The 26863-nt window shown below is 40.2% G+C and overlaps 2 pseudogenes; both read left to right on the forward strand.

Annotated features, from left to right (window-relative positions):
- The window catches only part of LOC134326742 (zinc finger protein 850-like), a 143499-nt pseudogene that overhangs the window by 47233 nt on the left and 69403 nt on the right, over window positions 1-26863 (forward strand).
- The window catches only part of LOC134327001 (uncharacterized), a 61639-nt pseudogene that overhangs the window by 22034 nt on the left and 12742 nt on the right, over window positions 1-26863 (forward strand).

Genomic DNA, 26863 nt, shown 5'->3' on the forward strand with positions numbered 1-26863 from the left:
TGTGTATTTGTATATTTATGTTAATTTGAATATTGAGACTTTTACTTTGGTAGTAATTGCCATACCTGTAGATTGATTCACAGAGTTGAATGTTCACATGTGAAAGTGATTCAGTAAAAGAACAGCAGCAGCAACGCTATCTCCTTGTCCGTGTTTATTATAATTTATTGTGTTTGTGAAGGATTAAAAGTGAATCCATATAAAAGGGACAAAACAACAGTGGCGACGAGGACTTTATTGAAATTAAAGAACCTACAGGTGTATGAGAGACTGTAAATTTTTGCCTGTGAGGGAGGATTTGCCGCGAAAAGACAGTGAGTGAATAAAATAACACAATGGCTGGTTATATTGGAAAACTGGACGCTTTCGATAGCTCAGCAGATAATTGGATGATGTATATTGAAAGAATTGAACAGTATTTCGAGGCAAATGATATCGCGGGAGAAAAGAAAGTGTCCATGCTAATAAGTGCAATGTTAGGAAAAGCGTATTGCTTGTTGCGAAACTTAACTGCTCCAACAAAACCTGCAGAGTTTAACTTCCAGGACATTGTAGAAATTATGCGGAAACATTTGTGTCCCAAGCCCTTATTAATTGCGCAGCGTTTCCGATTCCACAAACGAAACCAAAGCGAGGGAGAATCTGTTTCAGTGTACGTGGCTGAACTAAGGAAATTATCGGAACATTGTGACTTTGGTGATGGACTAAGTGACGCGTTAAGAGATCGCTTAGTATGTGGACTTTTGAATGAAAGTATTCAGAAGAGGCTCTTAACGGAGGACAGACTCACACTTCAAAGAGCAGTGGAAATCGCTGTATCCATGGAAGCAGCCGCTAGAGATGCTACTGAGTTACAGTCAGGAGTCACCAATTTCCAAGGAGTAAGTGTGCACAAAGTCTACTCAAAACTAAATGGGACAGGACCAAGTGAACTGTGTTACCGGTGTGGCAGAGGCGCACACACAGCTGCACAATGTCGCTTTAAAACAGAAACATGCAGGAAATGTAACAAAGTGGGACATATTCAAAGAGCATGTCGGTCAGTGATAAACAAACAAATTGTTAAATACAAACATAAAAGAACCAGACCAAATACCACCAAAAATACTGATATGCATGCAGTGGACCAGAATGTGAATGAAAGTGATGAGGATGTTGGACTTGGTAGTCTAGACATTTACCAGGTAAAAACAGACAGGAGAGAACCAATATGGCTAACTCCAAAAGTGAATGGAAAAACACTGAGAATGGAGCTGGATACTGGTTCAGCTGTATCAGTTATTTCACAAAAAGAGTTTGAACAATATTTCAAGAATACAGCAATGAAACCATCTGACATCCAGCTAAAGACATACACTGGGGAAAAGATAACACCTGTCGGTGTGGTAACAGTGACTGTTAAATATAAAAACCAGCAGGCTATGTTAGATCTATATGTAGTAAGATCAAATGGACCAGCACTCTGGGGCCGTGACTGGTTGAGACAAATAAAGCTTGATTGGAGATCCATTCATAGTATGTGCACCACATTCTCTACAGAGGTGTCTACTGAAAAAGAATTACAGAAAGTTTTGGATGATGCAGCCGATGTTTTTCAAAAAGGCATAGGTACACTCAAGCACATCAAGGGCAACATTGTTCTTAATGACAATGCTACACCAAGGTTCCACAAAGCCAGACCAGTTCCTTATTCTATCCGAGAGAAGGTGGAGAGAGAGTTGGACCGCATGGAATCTGAGCAAATCTTGTCAAAGGTAGACTGGAGCCCTTGGGCGACACCAATAGTACCTGTTTCAAAGAAAGATGGAACTGTCCGAGTATGCGGGGATTTTAAAGTTTCTATTAATCCCGTGCTGAAAGCGGAACAGTATCCACTTCCCAGAATCGACGATATCTTCGCAACTCTGTCTGGAGGAAAACACTTCACCAAGATTGATTTGGCTGAGGCATATCTCCAAATGGAAATGGAAGAGGAGTCAAAGGTGTTTCTGACTATAAACACACATAAAGGCCTGTATTGCTACAATAGGCTAGTTTTTGGTGTTACTTCAGCACCCGCCCTGTGGCAGAGAGCAATGGATCAGGTGCTTCAAGGCTGTCCAGGAACTCAATGTTACCTAGATGACATCATTGTTACAGGTGAAAATGCAGAGAAACATCTCCAAAACCTGAAAACAGTATTAAAAAGACTTGCGGATTATGGATTAAGAGCTCGTCGTGACAAGTGTGAATTTTTTAAACCCAGCATTACATACTTAGGTCACACTATTGATGCACAGGGGCTGCACAAGTGCGCTGACAAAATTCAAGCTGTTGTACAGGCTCCACGGTCAAAGGATGTATCACAACTAAGGTCCTTCTTAGGATTTGTTAATTATTATAACAGATTCCTTCCAAATTTGGCCACAGTCCTGCATCCACTAAATAGCCTACTACAGGTGGGAAAAGATTGGAAATGGACAAAACAATGTGATAAAGCTTTTGAAGATGCAAAGAAATTGGTGACCTCAAACACTGTGCTAACGCATTATGACCCTGAGTTACCACTAAAACTTGCATGTGATGCTTCACCATATGGAATTGGCGCAGTAATGTCACACGTCATGAGGGACGGAAGTGAACGCCGAATCGCCTTTGCATCCCGTTCCCTTTCTGCAGCTGAGAAGAATTATGCACAGATAGACCGCGAAGCGCTGAGTCTTGTTTGGGGAGTTAAACGATTCAATCAGTATCTGTACGGAAAAGAGTTTACTCTGGTAACAGATCATCAACCACTTGTATCAATATTTAATCCACAGAAAGGTGTGCCACTCACTGCCGCAGCACGAATGCAGAGATGGCCATTATTTCTTGGAGGGCACAGATACAAAATTGAGTTCAAAAGAACACATCGTCATGCAAATGCAGATGGACTGTCTCGTTTACCTATGGGAAACGACATGCCTGAGAAAGTTACACTGGAGACCACTCCAGGCGATATGTTTTCTCTTTTGCAGATTGAAAGTTTGCCAGTAACTGCAGAGATGATAAGAAATAAGACTCGAAGAGATCCCACATTATCTCAGGTATACGTGGCAACACTAAAAGGCTGGACTGAACAACAAAAATCCCAATTCAGTCAGTTCTATCAGCGTCGTTCAGAGCTAAGTCTGGATAGTGGTTGCATCATGTGGGGACTCAGAGTTGTAATTCCCTCAAAGCTGAGAACTAAAGTGTTGGAGGAACTACATTCAGGACATTTAGGCGTGGTAAAGATGAAGGCATTGGCCAGAAGCTTTGTATGGTGGCCTGGTATAGACCAGCAGATAGAACATTCTACCATGCACTGCTCAGGATGTCAGCATGTCCAAAAGATGCCAAAAACAGTACCCCTACACCCATGGGAATGGCCTGCACTTCCATGGCAGAGAATCCACATTGACTTTGCGGTACCATTCTTGGGCCACACTTTTCTGGTTGTGGTAGACGCATGTTCCAAGTGGCCAGAAGTGTTCATAATGTCTTCTACAAAAGTCAGTGATACAGTAGAAGTACTGCGAGAGCTGTTTGCGAGAACCGGTGTTCCAGAACATCTAGTGAGTGACAATGGACCTCAATTCATTGCTGAAGAGTTCCAAATGTTCCTGAAAACAAATGGAATTCGACATTTGACATCAGCACCATATCACCCTGCGACTAATGGTTTAGCAGAACGATTTGTGCAGAGTCTGAAAAATGCACTTAAGGCCATGTCTGGAGAAAGCTTGACATTGAAGCAAAAGCTTGTTAACTTTTTGTTTGCATACAGAAATGCTACTCATTCAACCACCAATGATTCACCTGCAATGTTGTTCCTAGGTCGTCCTCTACGTTCACGTCTTGATCTTCTGAGACCAAATCTTAGACGGACCATGCAAGGAAAACAGTTGCAACAGATTTTGAATCATTCAGGGGAAGAAATGCGTAATTTCTTAGTTGGACAGACGGTTCTAGCCAGAGATTACCGAGGTGATCGTAAATGGACTTCTGGAAAAATAACTGCCCAAACAGGACCTCTTTCTTACACCGTTGAGGTGCAACCTGTAGTTATCTGGAGACGTCACGTTGATCAACTCAGAAAATCATTGATGCCAGTGACTGAATTTGACTCATCTGAGGTTTTGACAGTACCGCCTGTTGTTTCTGAAGTTAATGTTCCATCAGAGTCAAACACAACAACCATGGTACCAACACCAGTTTCACCACCTAAGTTGTCTGAAAACGTTAGTCATGAAAGACGCTATCCTGTTAGAGAACGGAAACCCCCTGAGCGCTTAAATCTTTAATATGTTTAGTAAATGAAACCCATACACACAAAAAAAAAAAAGAAATGGTGTTTGTAAATGTGTATAGTTAATGTTTTTATATATATATATATATATAAAAAAAAAAAAAAGTATATGCTGAAAAATGGAATGCTAGTGTGCATTGTATCTTAGCAGGAAGGAGTGTTGTGTATTTGTATATTTATGTTAATTTGAATATTGAGACTTTTACTTTGGTAGTAATTGCCATACCTGTAGATTGATTCACAGAGTTGAATGTTCACATGTGAAAGTGATTCAATAAAAGAACAGCAGCAGCAATGCTATCTCCTTGTCCGTGTTTATTATAATTTATTGTGTTTGTGAAGGATTAAAAGTGAATCCATATAAAAGGGACAAACACAACATATAATGTATAGTATCTGTGTGTTAGTGTGTGTGTAGTATAGTGTGTATAGTATCTCTCTGTTAGTGTATGTGTATAGTGTATATAGTATCTGTGACAGTGTGTGTAGTATAGAATGTATAGTATCTGTGTTTGTGTGTGTATAGTATCTGTGTGTTAGTGTGTGCAGTATATAATGTATAGTATCTGTGTGTTAGTGTGTGTGTAGTATAGTGTGTATAGTATCTCTCTGTTAGTGTATGTGTATAGTGTATATAGTATCTGTGACAGTGTGTGTAGTATAGAATGTATAGTATCTGTGTGTTAGTGTGTGTGTAGTATAGTATCTGTGTGTTAGTGTGTGCAGTATAGAATGTATAGTATCTGTGTGTTAGTGTGTGTAGTACAGTATAGTGTGTACAGTATCTGTGTTTGTGTGTGTAGTATAGTGTGTATAGTAATAATAATAATAATAATTTATTTTATTTGAAAAGCGCCTTTCATGACACCCAAGGACACTGTACAGTAAGAATATAGAAAATCTAAGCAAAATAAATAAAATACACATTTACTAAGCAAAAAAAAAAAAATAAAATACACATTTAGCAATAAATAAATAAAATACACATTTACTAAGCAAGAAATAAATAAAATACACATTTACTAGGCAAGAAATAAATAAAATACACATTTACTAAGCAATAAATAAATAAAATACACATTTACTAAGCAATAAATAAATAAAATACACATTTACTAAGCAAGAAATAAATAAAATACACATTTAGCAATAAATAAATAAAATACACATTTACTAAGCAAGAAATAAATAAAATACACATTTACTAGGCAAGAAATAAATAAAATACACATTTACTAAGCAATAAATAAATAAAATACACATTTACTAAGCAAGAAATAAATAAAATACACATTTACAAAGATAGGAAACACCAAACATGTGGCACAGTTCTGAGTCAGCTGGAAAATATGTTTTGAGGGTTTTGAACACTGCTGCAGATGAGATTTCTGTACTTCTGGTGGGAGGAGCCTAGCATCACCTTGGCAACCTCTCGGCGTTGCAGTGACCAGAGTGAGGGAATGTTGCTGTTAGCATGCTGTTGGTAAACAGAAGTCCGACCTGAGGCTCGGTGGGAATATTTAGGCCTTTGCACAATACCAGGGTCGCGGTGGAGCAGTAAAGATGTTGGAGGTTTATACCGTGAATGTCCCAGAGCATAGAGTTCACTGTAAGAGCGCTCCATCGTCATGATGAGACGTTGTCTAGACCAGAAAAGTTGCAGAGACTCCAGCCATCCAATCCCAGCAGCCAAAGGAGCAATTCAAAACCATCCACACTGACAGTTAGACACAACAGCAGATGTTACACAGAGCAGCGGACACAGAAAACAGTTAATCCGCTAACTCTCACTGCTCCGGATACACCACGTGCTCCACATCATAGAAGCATCAGCAGCACAAGCACAGTAAAAAAGATCCCAAATCCAATGCATAAAATCCAGTAAAATGTTTCGTGCAATGTTTCCGTTCAAACAGTTTCACCGGGGGAGAAGCGGCATTCAAACGCACCAGCATTATCTCTCACGACCCAAAAATGCACAAATGGCTAGTGACCACAGGAGTGTGCGAAAAGTATAAAAATAATGCGATAAAAATAAAATAAAATAAAACAAAATACGGCAACGGTAGCGGCAGCCAAATGCGCCAGCGTTCACCATCACCATGACTAGTAGGTGTGTTAGTGTGTGTGTAGTACAGTGTGTATAGTAGGTGTGTTAGCGTGTGTGCGTGTGTGTCAGAGAGAGAGTACAGTTGTGTGTACAGATGTGTGTACAGGTGTTTGTACCTGTACTGTAGCTCCTCCCTCCTACTTGGCTGAATAAACCAGCTCAATCCGCTTTGAAAAGTGAAAGTAAATTGGCTGCGCAGTTTAGTGAAGAGAGGAATATAAAGTTGTTCAGGAGAAAATCACAGTGAGAAACTGAATTTAAAGCTGGAATATGTGAATGTTATAAATCTAGACTTCATAAAAAAGAATTCTGTTGTGCTGCTGTAGGAAGAAACATAAGCTCTGAAATGAATCTCTCTGAGGGGCTGAGAGAAGTTTGGGGGTGAGTAAATTTATTTCTCAGTATAAATAATAAATAATGAGGATGAAAATTCATTCTGAGTGTTTCTGTAACTGACTGATTAAAGTAACTTGGTATAAAAGCACCAGAACAGTAAATAAAAGCGTCATGAAACTCCGTAAATAACCGTCAGTGCGAATCTCAAATAGTTTCTTACGCCCTACCCCTGTACACTACCTAGGGTACAATAATAATGTCCTATATACACTATGTAGTCAGTAAGTAGTGTGTATCTGAAGTGATTTAGGATCCTGCTGGCCTGTAACACCAACAAGTTCTGACTATTTTTTACTGTTTATCTCCAGCACATTTCATCAGTTAAACTCACTGAGAGAATCTTACCTGTATTTCAACCTCTGATTGATTCATCTTTTACCAGCCACATTCAAAATTAAATCTAAAATCCACACATTACATCAATGATAATCACCTGTAGTGTTAACAGTAATCCATACAGCACTAGATCATGTTATCACTACATAATTAGCATTTCTCTCCTTCTTTGCTCAGAGGATCACACACACATAACGTATGTTAAATTAGGAATGTGTTGATAGACGATTATTACTAAACAATTTTACCTGACAAAATAACTGTTCTTATATTTTATACTTTATACATTGTATCATCTTTCACCAGAACTATTTACAATTAATATACAACATTACATCAGTCTGTAACTGTCTAATTTATTCATTTAATCAACAATTACATTAAACTATTCATTAATCTCCCGACTGGGGCTGATTACTGTGATATCTAACGAGCTTTAATCCATGCAAAAATATTCTGTATAAAAATCAGATTTGAATCAAATTGGAAATAATTCACGGATTAATAATCCAGAAAATTAAGTAAATGTTATTGGTTTGTCCATCTAACTAAAGTAAAGTTTGTTGGAGTCGGGCAATTTATTCTCTTGGCTTTCGTGGTAAAAAGCTGAAACTGGTAATTTGGTAACTAAGCTGTCACTTATACCTTCACAACCAATATAGAGAGTGTTTTTATTGCCAGCTCATCTAAATAATGCACATTGGAGAAATAAAAGTTAGCATATATTGTTTTGGATTAGAGGAACTGAAATTCTACCCAAAATCTGAATTTAGAAGCTCTGATTGGTTTATCAGGGCTCTGGAACACATGCACACTGATCGAAGGATGATTCATTGTTTAGGCACGATTAAACAGAGCAAAACTAATGAATCTTTACCATAATAAGAGCGCAAATCCCTGATTTGATTCCAATGAATAATTTGAAAAGAGTCGTTTCTGACTTGTTTTACTGATTCAGTAAATCAGTGTTTTTTTACAGACTGATGTAAAGAAATGGTGGAAAGAGTCTGACAGAGTTTAATGACACTATAAAATACAAATAATTCATCTTACATATTTTGCACTATAATTGGTTTTTTTGTACACACACACACACACACACACACACAGAGACACATATATATATATATATATATATATATATATACAGTGTATCACAAAAGTGAGTACACCCCTCACATTTCTGCAGATATTTAAGTATATCTTTTCATGGGACAACACTGACAAAATGACACTTTGACACAATGAAAAGTAGTCTGTGTGCAGCTTATATAACAGTGTAAATTTATTCTTCCCTCAAAATAACTCAATATACAGCCATTAATGTCTAAACCACCGGCAACAAAAGTGAGTACACCCCTTAGTGAAAGTTCCTGAAGTGTCAATATTTTGTGTGGCCACCATTATTTCCCAGAACTGCCTTAACTCTCCTGGGCATGGAGTTTACCAGAGCTTCACAGGTTGCCACTGGAATGCTTTTCCACTCCTCCATGACGACATCACGGAGCAGGCGGATATTCGAGACTTTGCGCTCCTCCACCTTCCGCTTGAGGATGCCCCAAAGATGTTCTATTGGGTTTAGGTCTGGAGACATGCTTGGCCAGTCCATCACCTTTACCCTCAGCCTCTTCAATAAAGCAGTGGTCATCTTAGAGGTGTGTTTGGGGTCATTATCATGCTGGAACACTGCCCTGCGACCCAGTTTCCGGAGGGAGGGGATCATGCTCTGCTTCAGTATTTCACAGTACATATTGGAGTTCATGTGTCCCTCAATGAAATGTAACTCCCCAACACCTGCTGCACTCATGCAGCCCCAGACCATGGCATTCCCACCACCATGCTTGACTGTGGGCATGACACACTTATCTTTGTACTCCTCACCTGATTGCCGCCACACATGCTTGAGACCATCTGAACCAAACAAATTAATCTTGGTCTCATCAGACCATAGGACATGGTTCCAGTAATCCATGTCCTTTGTTGACATGTCTTCAGCAAACTGTTTGCGGGCTTTCTTGTGTAGAGACTTCAGAAGAGGCTTCCTTCTGGGGTGACAGCCATGCAGACCAATTTGATGTAGTGTGCGGCGTATGGTCTGAGCACTGACAGGCTGACCCCCCACCTTTTCAATCTCTGCAGCAATGCTGACAGCACTCCTGCGTCTATCTTTCAAAGACAGCAGTTGGATGTGACGCTGAGCACGTGCACTCAGCTTCTTTGGACGACCAACGCGAGGTCTGTTCTGAGTGGACCCTGCTCTTTTAAAATGCTGGATGATCTTGGCCACTGTGCTGCAGCTCAGTTTCAGGGTGTTGGCAATCTTCTTGTAGCCTTGGCCATCTTCATGTAGCGCAACAATTCATCTTTTAAGATCCTCAGAGAGTTCTTTGCCATGAGGTGCCATGTTGGAACTTTCAGTGGCCAGTATGAGAGAGTGTGAGAGCTGTACTACTAAATTGAACACACCTGCTCCCTATGCACACCTGAGACCTAGTAACACTAACGAGTCACATGACATTTTAGGGGGAAAATGACAAGCAGTGCTCAATTTGGACATTTAGGGGTGTAGTCTCTTAGGGGTGTACTCACTTTTGTTGCCGGTGGTTTAGACATTAATGGCTGTATATTGAGTTATTTTGAGGGAAGAATAAATTTACATTGTTATATAAGCTGCACACAGACTACTTTTCATTGTGTCAAAGTGTCATTTTGTCAGTGTTGTCCCATGAAAAGATATACTTAAATATTTGCAGAAATGTGAGGGGTGTACTCACTTTTGTGATACACTGTATATATATATATACTGGTGCTGGTCATAAAATTAGAATATCATGAAAAAGTTGATTTATTTCAGTAATTCCATTCAAAAAGTGAAACTTGTATATTATATTCATTCATTACACACAGACTGATATATTTCAAATGTTTATTTCTTTTAATGTTGATGATTATAACTGACAACTAATGAAAACCCCAAATTCAGTATCTCAGAAAATTAGAATATTACTTAAGACCAATACAAAAAAGGATTTTTAGAAATGTTGGCCAACTGAAAAGTATGAACATGAAAAGTATGAGCATGTACAGCACTCAATACTTAGTTGGGGCTCCTTTTGCCTGGATTACTGCAGCAATGCGGCGTGGCATGGAGTCCATCAGTCTGTGGCACTGCTCAGGTGTTATGAGAGCCCAGGTTGCTCTGATAGTGGCCTTCAGCTCTTCTGAATTGTTGGGTCTGGCGTATCGCATCTTCCTCTTCACAATACCCCATAGATTTTCTATGGGGTTAAGGTCAGGTGAGTTTGCTGGCCAATTAAGAACAGGGATACCATAGTCCTTAAACCAGGTACTGGTAGCTTTGGCACTGTGTGCAGGTGCCAAGTCCTGTTGGAAAATGAAATCTGCATTTCCATAAAGTTGGTCAGCAGCAGGAAGCATGAAGTGCTCTAAAACTTCCTGGTAGACGGCTGCGTTGACCTTGGACCTCAGAAAACACAGTGGACCAACACCAGCAGATGACATGGCACTCCAAACCATCACTGACTGTGGAAACTTTACACTGGACCTCAAGCAACGTGGATTCTGTGCCTCTCCTCTCTTCCTCCAGACTCTGGGACCTTGATTTCCAAAGGTAATGCAAGATTTACGTTCATCAGAGAACATAACTTTGGACCACTCAGCAGTCCTTTTTGTCTTTAGCCCAGGCGAGACGCTTCTGATGCTGTCTCTTGTTCAAGAGTGGCTTGGCACAAGGAATGCGACAGCTGAAACCCATGTCTTGCATACGTCTGTGCGTGGTGGTTCTTGAAGCACTGACTCCAGCTGCAGTCCACTCTTTGTGAATCTCCCCCACATTTTTGAATGGGTTTTGTTTCACAATCCTCTCCAGGGTGCGGTTATCCCTATTGCTTGTACACTTTTTTTCTACCACATCTTTTCCTTCCCTTCGCCTCTCTATTAATGTGCTTGGACACAGAGCTCTGTGAACAGCCAGCCTCTTTAGCAATGACCTTTTGTGTCTTGCCCTCCTTGTGCAAGGTGTCAATGGTCGTCTTTTGGACAACTGTCAAGTCAGCAGTCTTCCCCATGATTGTGTAGCCTACAGAACTAGACTGAGAGGCCTTTGCAGGTGTTTTGAGTTAATTAGCTGATTAGAGTGTGGCACCAGGTGTCTTCAATATTGTACCTTGTCACAATATTCTAATTTTCTGAGATACTGAATTTGGGGTTTTCATTATTTGTCAGTTATAATCATCAACATTAAAAAAAATAAACATTTGAAATATATCAGTCTGTGTGTAATGAATGAATATAATATACAAGTTTCACTTTTTGAATGGAATTACTGAAATAAATCAACTTTTTCATGATATTCTAATTTTATGACCAGCACCAGTATATATATATATACAGTGTATCACAAAAGTGAGTACACCCCTCACATTTCTGCAAATATTTTATTATATCTTTTCATGGGACAACACTATAGAAATAAAACTTGGATATAACTTAGAGTAGTCAGTGTACAACTTGTATAGCAGTGTAGATTTACTGTCTTCTGAAAATAACTCAACACACAGCCATTAATGTCTAAATGGCTGGCAACATAAGTGAGTACACCTCAGAGTGAACATGTCCAAATTGTGCCCAAAGTGTCAATATTTTGTGTGACCACCATTATTATCCAGCACTGCCTTAACCCTCCTGGGCATGGAATTCACCAGAGCTGCACAGGTTGCTACTGGAATCCTCTTCCACTCCTCCATGATGACATCACGGCGCTGGTGGATGTTAGACACCTTGAACTCCTCCACCTTCCACTTGAGGATGCGCCACAGGTGCTCAATTGGGTTTAGTCCATCACCTTTACCTTCAGCTTCCTCAGCAAGGCAGTTGTCATCTTGGAGGTTGTGTTTGGGGTCGTTATCCTGTTGGAAAACTGCCATGAGGCCCAGTTTTCGAAGGGAGGGGATCATGCTCTGTTTCAGAATGTCACAGTACATGTTGGAATTCATGTTTCCCTCAATGAACTGCAGCTCCTCAGTGCCAGCAACACTCATGCAGCCCAAGACCATGATGCTACCACCACCATGCTTGACTGTAGGCAAGATACAGTTGTCTTGGTACTTCTCACCAGGGCGCCGCCACACATGCTGGACACCATCTGAGCCAAACAAGTTTATCTTGGTCTCGTCAGACCACAGGGCATTCCAGTAATCCATGTTCTTGGACTGCTTGTCTTCAGCAAACTGTTTGCGGGCTTTCTTGTGCGTCAGCTTCCTTCTGGGATGACGACCATGCAGACCGAGTTGATGCAGTGTGCGGCGTATGGTCTGAGCACTGACAGGCTGACCTCCCACGTCTTCAAACTCTGCAGCAATGCTGGCAGCACTCATGTGTCTATTTTTTAAAGCCAACCTCTGGATATGACGCCGAACACGTGGACTCAACTTCTTTGGTCGACCCTGGCGAAGCCTGTTCCGAGTGGAACCTGTCCTGGAAAACCGCTGTATGACCTTGGCCACCATGCTGTAGCTCAGTTTCAGGGTGTTAGCAATCTTCTTATAGCCCAGGCCATCTTTGTGGAGAGCAACAATTCTATTTCTCACATCCTCAGAGAGTTCTTTGCCATGAGGTGCCATGTTGAATATCCAGTGGCCAGTATGAGAGAATTGTACCCAAAACACCAAATTTAACAGCCCTGCTCCCCATTTACACCTGGGACCTTGACACATGACACCAGGGAGGGACAACGACACATTTGGGCACAATTTGGACATGTTCACTGTGGGATGTACTCACTTATGTTGCCAGCTATTTAGACATTATTGGCTGTGTGTTGAGTTATTTTCAGAAGACAGTAAATCTACACTGCTATACAAGCTGTACACTGACTACTCTAAGTTATATCCAAGTTTCATGTCTATAGTGTTGTCCCATGAAAAGATATAATAAAATATTTGCAAAAATGTGAGGGGTGTACTCACTTTTGTGATACACTGTATATACAGTGTATCACAAAAGTGAGTACACCCCTCACATTTCTGCAGATATTTAAGTATATCTTTTCATGGGACAACACTGACAAAATGACACTTTGACACAATGAAAAGTAGTCTGTGTGCAGCTTATATAACAGTGTAAATTTATTCTTCCCTCAAAATAACTCAATATACAGCCATTAATGTCTAAACCACCGGCAACAAAAGTGAGTACACCCCTAAGAGACTACACCCCTAAATGTCGAAATTGAGCACTGCTTGTCATTTTCCCTCCAAAATGTCATGTGATTTGTTAGTGTTACTAGGTCTCAGGTGTGCATAGGGAGCAGGTGTGTTCAATTTAGTAGTACAGCTCTCACACTCTCTCATACTGGTCACTGAAAGTTCCAACATGGCACCTCATGGCAAAAAACTCTCTGAGGATCTTAAAAGACGAATTGTTGCGCTACATAAAGATGGCCAAGGCTACAAGTAGACTGCCAACACCCTGAAACTGAGCTGCAGCACAGTGGCCAAGATCATCCAGCGTTTTAAAAGAGCAGGGTCCACTCAGAACAGACCTCGCGTTGGTTGTCCAAAGAAGCTGAGTGCACGTGCTCAGCGTCACATCCAACTGCTGTCTTTGAAAGATAGGCGCAGGAGTGCTGTCAGCATTGCTGCAGAGATTGAAAAGGTGGGGGGTCAGCCTGTCAGTGCTCAGACCATACGCCGCACACTACATCAAATTGGTCTGCATGGCTGTCACCCCAGAAGGAAGCCTCTTCTGAAGTCTCTACACAAGAAAGCCTGCAAACAGTTTGCTGAAGACATGTCAACAAAGGACATGGATTACTGGAACCATGTCCTATGGTCTGATGAGACCAAGATTAATTTATTTGGTTCAGATGGTCTCAAGCATGTGTGGTGGCAATCAGGTGAGGAGTACAAAGATAAGTGTGTCATGCCTACAGTCAAGCATGGTGGTGGGAATGCCATGGTCTGGGGCTGCATGAGTGCAGCAGGTGTTGGGGAGTTACATTTCATTGAGGGACACATGAACTCTAATATGTACTGTGAAATACTAAAGCAGAGCATGATCCCCTCCCTCCGGAAACTGGGTCGCAGGGCAGTGTTCCAGCATGATAATGACCCCAAACACACCTCTAAGACGACCACTGCTTTATTGAAGAGGCTGAGGGTAAAGGTGATGGACTGGCCAAGCATGTCTCCAGACCTAAACCCAATAGAACATCTTTGGGGCATCCTCAAGCGGAAGGTGGAGGAGCGCAAAGTTTTGAATATCCGCCAGCTCCGTGATGTCGTCATGGAGGAGTGGAAAAGCATTCCAGTGGCAACCTGTGAAGCTCTGGTAAACTCCATGCCCAGGAGAGTTAAGGCAGTTCTGGGAAATAATGGTGGCCACACAAAATATTGACACTTCAGGAACTTTCACTAAGGGGTGTACTCACTTTTGTTGCCGGTGGTTTAGACATTAATGGCTGTATATTGAGTTATTTTGAGGGAAGAATAAATTTACACTGTTATATAAGCTGCACACAGACTACTTTTCATTGTGTCAAAGTGTCATTTTGTCAGTGTTGTCCCATGAAAAGATATACTTAAATATCTGCAGAAATGTGAGGGGTGTACTCACTTTTGTGATACACTGTATATATAGGACTATCAGACTCATGAAGCATGATCTGTCACTCTGTCATTGCACATCTCTGTACATTTAATGCCAAGACACTTTGTAACTTTTCTATTATATCACATATTACATATATATTTATTCCTACAAACATTGTAATGCAATACTTACTTAATATTTCTTATGCACCTTCAGCCTATTTAATTAATAATTTTACCTGAGTCTTTTATTTACTTAATACTTGTTTCTGATCCATCCATCCATCCATCCATCCAATGACCTACATGTAGGTCCACAGGACCATGCAATTTACAGGTTTCCCAAACATCCTTATGGGAAGAAAAACCCTGAAACTCCATGCATTTTAAAGTCAACACCACTTCTAGAACCGATTGACATTGAGTTTTATTGCTGTATAGTGTTGTGGAAAAAAGAGGTTAGCACTTAATTATTTAATTAAATCATTCATATTATTATTATAAAATATGGGGCATCACTGGCATTTTTAAGGAGAAATTACCAGGAAAACCGAATTCATAACAGATCAGTCACTTTCTGTTGGAGTAAAGTTTGTTAGTCAAGTATTTCTCTCACTCAGAGTCACAGCACTAAATTCTGAAAAATTATAATGTTTATTGAACTAACAAAAATATAACACATACAATGACAGTTAATAAGTAAATGGTATAACTAAGTGGTAATGATAGAAGTATGAAGTAGATAGAAGTAGGCAAACTATTACTTGAAAATAACATGATTATCTAGAGTGGATTGAATTGTGGGTAGAACCAGGAGGTTTAGAGTCTGATTAAAGCGAATGCAGTCAATTAATAGTGGAAGTGAATAAAAAGGGTATTGAAACCAACACTTTACAGCAAGCACATGAAGACGTGTGTACCTGTCGGCTCAGGACAGTCTTTGAAGGAAGAAGCATGTAGTAGAATCATCTCACGTCTGTTGGTTCTTCTCTCTGGCCCTGTTTTAATGAGAAGTGGGCTTTCCGTTCCACTACACTTTGCTCAGGTGCCTCGACCCAACTTTCCTTTTTTTCATCTAAGAAGAGGTACAGATGTGAAGCACACCGATCAGCATGCGTTGTATAATTTACTGGAAGAGTTGGATTCTCTACATGCAGCCGAATAAGAACTTTACCAGTCAATTCACTTCTAATACAAACTTGCAAAACATGAACAGTGAACTACTGTATCAAGTCCACTAGTTCGGTCTAACTCTTTAACTCTTCTGAGTTAGCTGCATTCTGTATCACCTGAGCATGATGTGAACTCTGGAAGAGCTATAAACTTCCAAAACTTCTGAACTTTTGAGTTGCAGGAGTTGAGCCAGTGAAAGTTGAATTTCCCTTAGGATCATGTGATGAAAAAGTTTCTGCCCACCATGCAAATTAACCACTTGTGGTAAGTAGGTGATGCTAAAAGCTTAGTTTTGATTAAAAAAACATTAAGTTGGCTCCCAAAGGAACTTTTGTATGAGTTTGTAAAAAAAAAAAAGTTTAACTCGTAACATCATAAAAGAACAAAATCTAAATACCAATATATAGATTAAACAGTAACACAGATAAATTGTTACATAGGTGATTTTAGCATGCAGTACAAATGTTATTTATCTTTGTATACAACAATGGTACAATACTGTATAATTCTTAACACTATATATACAGGGGTTGGACAAAATAACTGAAACACCTGGTTTTAGACCACAATAATTTATTAGTATGGTGTAGGGCCTCCTTTTGCGGCCAATACAGCGTCAATTCGTCTTGGAAATGACATATACAAGTCCTGCACAGTGGTCAGAGGGATTTTAAGCCATTCTTCTTGCAGGATAGTGGCCAGGTCACTACGTGATGCTGGTGGAGGAAAACGTTTCCTGACTCGCTTCTCCAAAACACCCCAAAGTGGCTCAATAATATTTAGATCTGGTGACTGTGCAGGCCATGGGAGATGTTCAACTTCACTTTCATGTTCATCAAACCAATCTTTCACCAGTCTTGCTGTGTGTATTGGTGCATTGTCATCCTGATACACGGCACCGCCATTGGATGCACATGGTCCTCCAGAATGGTTCGGTAGTCCTTGGCAGTGACGCGCCCATCTAGCACAAGTATTGGGCCAAGGGAATGCCATGATATGGCAGCCCAAACCATCACTGATCCACCCCCATGCTTCACTCTGGGCATGCAACAGTCTGGGTGGTACGCTTCTTTGGGGCTTCTCCACACCGTAACTCTCCCGGATGTGGGGAAAACAGTAAAGGTGGACTCATCAGAGAACAATACATGTTTCACATTGTCCACAGCCCAAGATTTGCGCTCCTTGCACCATTGAAACCGACGTTTGGCATTGGCACGAGTGACCAAAGGTTTGGCTATAGCAGCCCGGCCGTGTATATCGACCCTGTGGAGCTCCCGACGGACAGTTCTGGTGGAAACAGGAGAGTTGAGGTGCACATTTAATTCTGCCGTGATTTGGGCAGCCGTGGTTTTATGTTTTTTGGATACAATCCGGGTTAGCACCCGAACATCCCTTTCAGACAGCTTCCTCTTGCGTCCACAGTTAATCCTGTTGGATGTGGTTTGTCCTTCTTGGTGGTATGCTGACATTACCCTGGATACCGTGGCTCTTGATACATCACAAAGACTTGCTGTCTTGGTCACAGATGCGCCAGCAAGACGTGCAACCAACATTTTAAAAGAATAATTCATGGAATATAAAGTTATTTTAGAGTCCGCTACAGTTTTCACCCACATGAGATATAGCTTCATAAAAATATAAATATTCATAATTACACTAAAATGGTACATCAGATGTTATTTAATCCCAAATGTAGTATGTTAGTAATGCTAATGTAGGCCATGTTCAAAATATATTTTACTCCATCATTTCTTTATTTATTAAGGTCTTTCCATATTATTAATATATTTTTTTAAACTATTTTCAATATTAATCACATTTTAATGTCCAGTGATTGTTTTTCTTTTGTGTTTTAGATCAGTGGAAAGTAAAAGATCATACTCACCTGAACCCAGCTGTGTGTCCATGAAGAGTGACTGGTCACTGTACCGTCCCATACAGTTCAGAGAAGAAAATTATTCTACTGATCTGAGGTCAGGATTGTATTTTCTATTTTATTAAGTTCTTCACTCCCAGTCCCACTTGATTAAATTCATTAACCTGATTTGTTGTTTATGAAAGATGAGATTTTCAATATTGTTGTGTTGTTTTTATATGATGATGTTAAACAGCTGCTGGGCGTTTACTGCTGTTTGCTGTGCAGACGTGAAAATGTTTTATTATTTACATTAAACTCAATGCGTTGGTTGTTTACAGAAACCAAGAGAAATTAAAGAAATTAGAAAGTAAATATCATTTATGTTAAATTAGGATTGTGTTAATAATTACTACAAAACAATTTTACATTGATATATTTTAAATCAGTGTGTAACTGCCTAATTTATTTCATTGCAATTTATTAACATTTACTGCAGTATATGTCTATCCAACAAGCTTTAATTCAAACATCATGTATAAAAAATCTGAATAACATGGAAATCAATAATCTGGAACAAATCCATGAACAACAGCAAACGACCATGTAAAGATGCTGAAACAAAAGTATCTGTATGAACTGTAAAATGAGTCCTGTATCAAAATGACCTGAAGTATATCAATGCAGTAGGGGGTATTTACAGCCAGCCAGGGAGTTCCTACTGACAGTGGCCCGAGGAGGAGCAAACAACTAACCAAAAACCAAAGAACTGGGCATAATAATAATAATACTCTTCACCATAATTATCTGATAATTATTAGAACTAATCTAAATATCTTCATCATCATAGATCTGCATTGTGTAACGACATTTTTACTTTCCAGATTTCCTCATCCTACCTGAGAGCTGTATCTCATATAAACACCCCCAGTATTCGTTTTTACATTAAGTGTTTTCCTATTTTAGGTTTAAATGGGAAGAAGAAGCTTAATATAAAATGATGACCTTCCTTTAGCACCAGCTGGGTCATTTCAGCAGTAGAGACACTAATGACCAGTGATTATTGAGAGTCGTTTGGCAGTTTGAACAGCTTTTACTCCATCAGAAGAAGCAAATGCTTTTCACCTGAACACACCTGAAATGGACACAAATTCCCACGTACATGCTCCAAACTTTTGTAAACTCATTCCAGAAAATGAAGTAAATGTTCCTGGTTTTGAAATGGGATCACCAACAAGTTAATGGCCAGGTGTCCACATACTTTTGGCTTTATAGTGCCCACCCACATGAAATACTGTATAAATTTAGAAACTAAAATGGTACATCAGGTGTTCTTTAATCCCAAATCTAGCATGCTAGTTATGCTAATGTAGGCCATGTTCAAAATGTTTTACATCATCATTACTGTATTTATTAAGATCTTTCCATTTTATTGATTAAAAAATTACTTATTTTAACATCTAATTTTTTCATCACCATGTATGTTTAATAATTGTGATTGTTCTTCTGTGTTTTAGATCAGTGAAGAGTAAAATATCAGACTCACCTGAACCCAGCTGTGTGTCCATGAAGAGTGATCAGTCAATGGACCATCCCTTACAGTTCAGAGAAGGCGATTCTTCTACTGATCTGAGGTCAGAATTACAGTGGGGTCAAAAAGTATTTAGTCAGCCACTGATTGTGCAAGTTCTCCTACTTAGAAAGATGAGAGAGGTCTGTAATTTTCATTATAGGTACACTTCAACTATGAGAGATAAAATGAGAAACAAAAATCCAGGAAATCACATTGTAAGATTTTTAAAGAATTTATTTGTAAATTATGGTGGAAAATAAGTATTTGGTCACCCACAAACAAGCAAGATTTCTGGCTCTCACAGACCTGTAACTTCTCCTTTAAGAAGCTCTTCTGTCCTCCACTCGTTACCTGTATTAATGGCACCTGTTTGACCTCGTTATCTGTATAAAAGACACCTGTCCACAGCCTCAAACAGTCAGACTCCAATCTCAACCATGGCCAAGACCAAAGAGCTGTCGAAGGACACCAGGAAGAAAATTGTAGACCTGCACCAGGCTGGGAAGAGTGAATCTACAATAGGCAAGCAGGTTGGTGTGAATAAATCAACTGTGGGAGCAATTGTAAGAAAATGGAAGACATACAAGACCATTAATAATCTCCCTCGATCTGGGGCCCCACGCAAGATCTCATCCCGTGGGGTCAAAATGATCATGAGAACAGTGAGCACAAATGCCAGAACTACACGGAGGGACCTGATGAATGACCTGCAGAGAGCTGGACCAAAGTAACAAAGGCTACCATCCGTAACACACTACGCAGAGAGGGACTCAAATCCTGCAGTGCCAGGCGTGTTCCCCTGCTTAAGCCAGTACATGTCCAGGCCTGTCTGAAGTTTGCCAGAGAGCATATGGATGATCCAGAAGAGGATTGGGAGAATATCATGTGGTCAAATGAAACCAAAATGGAACTTTTTGGTAAAAACTCAACTCGTCGTGTTTGGAGGAAGAAGAATGCTGAGTTGCATCCCAAGAACACCATACCCACTGTGAAGCATGGGGGTGGAAACATCATGCTTTGGGGCTGTTTTTCTGCAAAGGGGACAGGACGACTGATCCGTGTTAAGGGAAGAATGAACGGGGCCATGTATCGTGAGATTTTAAGCCAAAACCTCCTTCCATCAGTGAGAGCATTGAAGATGGAATGTGGCTGGGTCTTCCAGCATGACAATGATCCCAAACACACCGCTCGGGCAACGAAGGAGTGGCTCCGTAAAAAGCATTTCAAGGTCCTGGAGTGGCCTAGCCAGTCTCCAAACCTCAACCACATAGAAAATTAGTGGAGTCCGTGTTGCCCAGCGACAGCCCCAAAACATCACTGCTCTAGAGGAGATCTGCATGGAGGAATGGGCCAAAATACCAACTACAGTGTGTGCAAACCTGGTGAAGACTTACAGGAAACGTTTGACCTCTGTCATTGCCAACAAAGGTTATGTTACAAAGTATTGAGTTGAACTTTTGTTATTGACCAAATACTTATTTTCCACCTTAATTTACAAATAAATTCTTTAAAAATCCTACAATGTGATTTCCTGGATTTTTTTTTCTCATTTTGTCTCTCATAGTTGAAGTGTACCTATGATGAAAATTACAGACCTCTCTCATCTTTCTAAGTAGGAGAACCTGCACAATCAGTGGCTGACTAAATACTTTTTGGCCCCACTGTATATTTATTAGGTTTTTCACTTCCAGTCCCACCTGATTAAATTCATTCACTTGATAAGTAGTTTCTGAAAGATGAGAGTTTCTGATTGTACTGCATTGTTGTGATGACAGCTGCTGGATGTTTGTTGCTGTTTGGTGTGCAGATGTGAAAATGTTGTATCATTTACATTAAACTTGATGCGTCGGTTGTTGTACAGAGACCAAGAGAAATTAAAGAAATCAGAAAGAAGTAACAGAAATAATTTGGACTCCATTTTTGAGGTGTGTATCTGAGTCTGTGTGGAGTTTGTGTTTACATGTTCATACCTGTAACTGTGTGATGGTTAATCAGAGATGTTTATAGTTTATCTGTTGTAATAAACTTTTTCTTTCATAGAACAGTCAAATACAGTTACCTTCAAAATTATTGGCATCACTTGATGGTAAAGGGTTATTTAAAAAAATAATAGCTATATAGAATTTGTAATTCTTTTTCACCAGTGTTTTGAAACTATTTTACTCGGTTATTCAGGACTTCCTGTTCAAAACATGTTTGGGTGTTAGGGTTAGCTTTTGTTTTGACTGTTTTAGTCATCTGACCTAAAACCCATTAAAAGCTGTAATGTAACAATAACATTACAATTCCTTATTTATATAAATATTGTGGCACTTATGTGGCATTTATGCCACACCCACTGTGACCTGCCTAAAGGGGTTTGTATGTAAGTAGGTTAAGCTAGTGTTCAATCTACCATCCAGGTCTCAGTTTTTGCTAAGCTCTCTGCTTAGCTTGATAAAAGCATAGTGGTTGATGTGTTAAACAGTTGCTGTAAACCGCTCTGAGTGAAAAGTAACCTGCTTCCCTCTGCTTTCTGGATCACCTCTCGACCAGCTGCAGCCAATCAGGTTCCTCCTGAGAGTGCTTTGCCTGAGAATTGTGTCTGATTATTGATGTAGATGTAGAGGTACACGATGAAATAAAGAAAGGAGTCCACAAGTGAGAACTTTGAAACCTGGAGGATCTGCAGAGGTTCTATTATGATCATTTTACTCATTTTTACAAGAATTGAGTATAATTCTGCCAATAATTCTGGAGCTGAATGTACCTGTGTTTTTCTCTAGATGTTTTATTATTGTGTATTGTTAATCAGGAACTGGAGCAGAAAGTCGTCACTCTGTTGAAGAATAAGCTGAATAAATACAAAAAAATACTGAGCCCAGATTACCCAGAAAGCTCTGAGGTGAAGGATGAGGAAGATCAATGTAGTTTCAGGGAGGAGGTACTGAAGATCACACTACATGTCCTGAAGAAGATGAACCAGACAGATTTAGCCAACACACTGCAGACCAGTAAGAGCTTCTGGTTTTATTCCATCACTTTCATTTGAGAACAACAAAACTGGTCCAGATTTAATCCAAGATCAGTTTAGTTTTAATATTTTTAATAATAATAATGCACATTAATAAAGGCAAAGTGATTTAACAACTTTTTTTAACATTCTGCTTCATACAATAAAATATTTCTCTTCATGTTCTTCTGTTTATTAGAGCTGGTGTCTGTTTACCAGAAGAACTTCAAAACCAAACTGAGGGAGAAATATAAAAGATTTCATGAAGGAATCTCGCAGCCTGGATCATCAGTTCTTCTAGATCAGGTCTACACTGAGCTCTACATCACAGAGGGTTCGAGTGGAGACGTCAATACTGAACATGAGGTGAGGCAGATTGAAACGACATCCAGGAGACCAACAACACAGGAGAAACCCATCAACTGTAACGACCTCTTTAAAGACACATCCATCAGAACTGTGCTGACTACAGGAGTTGCTGGAATTGGAAAAACAGTCTCTGTGCAGAAGTTCATTCTGGACTGGGCTGAAGGAAAAGCCAATCAGGAAGTTCTGTTCATGTTCCCACTTCCCTTTAGAGAGCTGAATCTGATGAAGGAGAAACATCTCAGTCCAGAATTTAAAAGAATAAAATCAATAAACTGCAGCACCTACAAGATCATTTTCATCTTTGATGGTCTGGATGAGTGTCGACTTCCTCTAAACTTCCAGAACAATGAAACTGTGAGGGATGTAACAGAATCAGCCTCAGTGGATGTGCTGCTGACAAACCTCATTAAGGGGAACCTGCTTCCTTCTGTTCTCCTCTGGATCACCTCTCGACCAGCTGCAGCCAATCAGATTCCTCCTGAGTGTGTAGCCCAGGTAACAGAGGTACGAGGGTTCAGTGATCCTCAGAAAGAGGAGTACTTCAGGAAGAGGATCAGTGATGAGAACCTGGCCAGTAAAATCATCAAACACATAAAGTCATCAAGAAGCCTCTACATCATGTGTCGCATTCCAGTGTTCTGCTGGATTTTAGCTTCTGTTCTAGAGAGAATGCTGGGTGAAGCAGAGGGTGGAGGGATTCCCAAAACTCTGACTCAAATATTCACCCACTTCCTGATCTTTCAGATTGAACACAAGGAACAAAAGTATCATGGGAAATGTGATTCCAACCCCCATAAGACCAGAGAGACGATACTGGCACTGGGAAAACTGGCTTTCCAACAGCTGGAGAAAGGAAACCTGATCTTCTATGAAGAAGACCTGAGAGAGTGTGGTATTGATGTCAGAGAAGTGTCAGTGTACTCAGGAGTGTGCACCCAAATCTTCAGAGAGGAGTTTGGGTTGCACCTGGGGAAGGTCTTCAGCTTTGTTCATCTGAGCGTCCAGGAGTTTCTGGCTGCTTTATTTGCATTTATCTGCTTCATCAGCAAACATCCAACAGAACAAGAAGCCACTGATCTGTCTGATCTCTTCACAAAGTCCAGCATGTCTGATTTCCTCAAGAGTGCAGTGGACAAGGCCCTACAGAGTGAGAATGGACACCTGGACCTTTTCCTTCGCTTCATTCTGGGTCTCTCACTGGAGTCCAATCAGGCTCTCATACGAGACCTACTGACACAGACAGGAAGTAGCTTTCACAGTGAAGAGGAAACTGTGGAGTGCATCAAGAAGAAGATCAGTGAGAATCCCTCACCAGAGAAATTCATCAATCTGTTCCACTGTCTGAATGAACTGAATGATCATTCTCTAGTGCAGGAGGTCCAAACTTATCTGGGTGTATCAGTGGAACCAGTCTGTCTCCTGCTCAGTGGTCAGCACTGGTGTTTGTGTTGCTGAACTCAGAAGTAGATCTGGAGGAGTTTAATATGAGGAAGTATAAAAGATCAGAGGAACGTCTCCTGAAGCTGCTGCCAGTGGTGAAAGAATCCAGAAGAGCTGAGTAAGTATTTTCTTCATTATTATCACAGCAGCAGCGTGAAAGGCAGTAAACACCACTGACAGGTTGCCAGTCTATGACATGGCAAAGACACACACACACACACACACTCACTAGCTCCAACTGTCTTCAGTGCATGTCTTTGGACTTGTGGAAGGAAACCCACACAGACACAGGGAGAACATGCAAACTTGACACAGAAAGGACTGTTAGGGAATTACTGTAAAAGCTACAAAGAGCTTCCAAAACATCAAATGGACCCCGCTATTAAAAGGTATCAGTCAGGAGAAGGGTACAAACATTTCCATGCCATTACATTCTGTATACCATAGAACATGATGAAGACCCTCATTAACAACTGGGTAAAATATGAGTTGTGCATCTTAATGAACTGATCTTTAACAGATTACCCTAAAATGCTTATACAACTTTGCACTGGATTGCAAGCTAGTAAACTGCTGCTTAATTCTGCATAGGGGTTACACACTACATGTGACAATAATCTCTGGACTGTGAAGCATGGTGGTGGCAGCATTATGCTTTGGAGCCGTTTTTCTTAGTCTGGATCTGGGGCTTTAGTCAAGGTGGATGGCAAATAGTAATGTAAATAACTGTACATCTCACATGCCATATAACAGGATTATTTTTATTTTGACAGGAGTGCTATTTCTTTAAATTTCCTAAGTTTGGATTTACGTATGTGTAAGACAAGTGTATCAGTTTCACTGTAATGTGTCGACAAACAGAACTGAGGGCAACTGCCAGAGACGATAGAGTTTTTAACAAGACATGAACTTCAAAAGTCATGTGTAAAGCTGTTTAAGGATCACAATTTAAATCCAGGGTTTATAACACAGAGAAATACAAGAACCTGAATGATACAGAGCGTCACATCTGAAGCTTTACTAACTAAACTGCAAACCAACATGGATATATACTGTTTTACACATCCAGGACTGGAGCAGTTAAGATCAGCTTTGTGATACCCAAATAGCACTTTGTGTAAAGTTAATGCACATTTTGTTCATATTTGTTTTCAAGAAAGGTGATTAAATAGTAAAATAATGTTGATGTTTTTACTCTGCCTGCTTTTCATTTTCTGACTATAACATCGACTCTTAACAGTAACAGTTTCTCAGAACTGTAACATTTAGGCAATAAAAAGAAATCTTATTAATATTGAGCAGAATGAAGTGCACCCTATTGGTCCGGCCCTTCACAACAGTAACAGTTTCTTATGTGGCCCCTTGAAAAATTTAATTGCCCACCACTGCTCTAGATGTTTGTTTGGGTTCTTTTTAAATTCCTGAATTAATTTTGGATGAAATATCAGAAAGTTTAGATAGAACAGGTCTGACAGTACCATGTTGAGTGTGGCTAAATCTTTAGCTTTAAAAAATAAATTGTTGGTTTTTTTTTAATGCTGTATTGTGTGTTTACTCAGGTTTCTTTAGGTCAGAAATATTTAAATGTGATAAATGATGTGATAAATTAAAATGAGAAGGAAGTAAATACATTTTCACAGCACTTAAATTATTATAAAATAATAAATATTAATTAAAATCTGGGGCAGCTCGGACAATCAGGCGATACACCATTAAAGGCCGTAGGGGATTTTTTTCCCGTCACATTCTACCTTAGTGTTAAACTAATTGTGACTGTTCTGGACAGTTTGTGTTGCCTCTGAATATCATAGTCCTATCAGCGTCAAGTTGGGTTCTGTACAGTACCACCCCCTTTTGTGTGATTAAAGTCTGAAATCACCCAGATTGCTCTCATACACTCTCATGTTAAGACTTGTTTTTCTTCAGCTGTAGTCACCGCAATGCAGTCTGTATGGGTTCCGGGAGGGCCAGCACTAACATTCTTGTGTTATACATAACCTGGTGTGGGGATAATAGGGGCAGCTACCAAACTGGTAAACATGGCTATCTCCATGAGGGTGGCATGAGAGCCCAACGTCCTCTAGTGGGTCTTGTACTCACAGCCCAGCACCCTGCAGCTTGATTGCCATTCACCAGAGAACACCAGAATTGGGCAGGTCCACCATTGATGCCCCATTCTCTTCACAGCCATGGTGAACGTAATGCTGCCTGCAACATCATCCAGCATGACTGGTTTGGTGGTGGGTCAGTGATGGTCGGGGGAGGCACATCCTTGGAGGGTCGCAGAAACCACCACGTAATAGCCAACGGTACTCAAAATGCTGTTCAGTACCGAGATGAAATCTTCAGAGCCATTGTCAGACCTTACACAGGTGCAGTGGGCCCTGGGTTCCTCCTGGTGCAGGAAAATGCCCGGCCTCATGTCGCCAGAGTGTGTAGGCAGTTCCTGGACGATGAAGGCTTTGATGCCATTGACTGCCCCCCACGTTTCCCAGACCTGAATCCAATTGAGAACCTCTGGGACTTTATCTATCAGTACATTTGATGCCGCCAAGTCATGCCACAGACTGTCCAGGGTCTCACTGATGCCCTGTTCTAGGTCGGGGAGGGCGATGCTGGGAGTGCATACAGGCACGTGGGTGCCATACACACTACTGAGTAACATTATGAGTTGCCATGATGACATTTACAGAAATTGGA

This window comes from Trichomycterus rosablanca, chromosome 14 (assembly GCF_030014385.1).
Source record: "Trichomycterus rosablanca isolate fTriRos1 chromosome 14, fTriRos1.hap1, whole genome shotgun sequence".
Lineage (NCBI taxonomy): Eukaryota > Metazoa > Chordata > Actinopteri > Siluriformes > Trichomycteridae > Trichomycterus > Trichomycterus rosablanca.